This window comes from Pteropus alecto, unplaced genomic scaffold (assembly GCF_000325575.1).
Source record: "Pteropus alecto unplaced genomic scaffold, ASM32557v1 scaffold164, whole genome shotgun sequence".
NCBI classification, from domain to species: Eukaryota; Metazoa; Chordata; class Mammalia; order Chiroptera; family Pteropodidae; genus Pteropus; species Pteropus alecto.
Window position 1 is genome coordinate 15254321 of NW_006439568.1, and position 1473 is coordinate 15255793.

Genomic DNA, 1473 nt, shown 5'->3' on the forward strand with positions numbered 1-1473 from the left:
AACGAGTCTTTGAGATCATTAGGACCTGGAAGCCGTGTGGGAGTGAGACGGAGTCTGGCTTGTCCTGCCTCGCAACCACCCTTCCCCACAGTTGGAAAGAAGCTGTGACACCAGCTGCCTACTTTTGGAAGTGAAAACTGAGGGTTTTGCATTCGTTGTGATGAAACTTAAAGCTCTCATGATAAAATCCTCCTCTCCTCCCGCTTGTTTCCTTTTTTAGGAAGCTTGTGGCTGACCACCTGGTGCTCTGAATCATTAATTCATGGAAGACATTCTGTCAGGAATAACATGTAACAGGCAGCCTGGCAACTGCCATCCACGCCCTTCCAATCCCCCATTCACTTTTATTCACTTCAGTAATGATTTATTGTATACCTACTATCATGCCCAGCCTGGTGCTAGGCAACGAGGCTTTCAAATAAAGAGAGTATATAATTCTTACTCTAGAGGTTTAAAAAAATGTATTTAATGCTATATTTATTTTAGGAAAAGCAGATGAAATATTACATGAAATAATTTTTTTTTTAATTACATAAATGGTCTATGGCCATGCCACCCTAAATATGCCCAATCCTGTCTGATCTCGGAAGCTAAGCAGGGTTGGGCTTGGTTAGTACTTGGATGGGAGACCACCTAGGAAGACCAGGTTCTGTAGGCATAAAAAAAAAAAAATACATAAATGTTAAAGCACCATAGGACAAACAAAATAGAAAAAATAGCTTCAGTTCTTGCTAAGTGAGAGGTGCTATACATGTATAGGCACTGGGTGCTTTTCATGTGTCATCTCATTTAATTTTCAAAACTACCTTGAAAAATAGAAAAACTCCCACATTAAACATGGGAGATGGAGGTCTAGGGTAAGACTGGTTAGCTAATCTTTCTCAATAGGTGATTCTTCAGCCACGGAACTGTGAACCTAATGTCTCTTAGAATCAGGTGTAACTTCCATGTAACTGCAATAGGTAAGGTGATTGGATTAGAGAAACCACAAGGGCCTCCAGGTGGAACAGGGTGTCAGGTGTCTGAGTCAGAAGGATGTATAAGAATGGCAGAAACATCAAGGCAGGTGAGATGGGTGCGGAAAACCAAAAGCCAAAAAGGTAGCAGATGTGCACAGTCTGAAATCCAGATTAAATAACCAAAAAGACAGATCTTGTGGAAATTGAGGGAACACAGTGACAATGAGCACAAAGCAAATCGCCACTCAGAAGACTTTACCAGCGTGGTAGTTCAAAAACACGGTTCTGGTTTTTCACGGTTCTCAGGTGGTAGAAACCCACGTGCAGGAAGGAGTTATGCAACTGGGAGCAGGTGAGTCCCGGCGATGCAGCTTCTGGGAAAAGGAATACTAACTCCGAGGAGCCATTTTTTTTCCAATTTCAAATATCTAAAAGAATTTCTTTTAGTGTGTATTTTCTTCATAAAGCCTAGAAATGTGTTATTTCCATTATGTTTCTCAATTATAAAACTTAG

At 40.9% G+C, this 1473-nt stretch overlaps 1 pseudogene; it reads left to right on the forward strand.

Moving 5' to 3' along the window:
* The first annotated feature begins 539 nt into the window (after window positions 1-539).
* On the forward strand, window positions 540-658 carry LOC112483596 (annotated as a pseudogene).
* Window positions 659-1473: the final 815 nt, after the last annotated feature.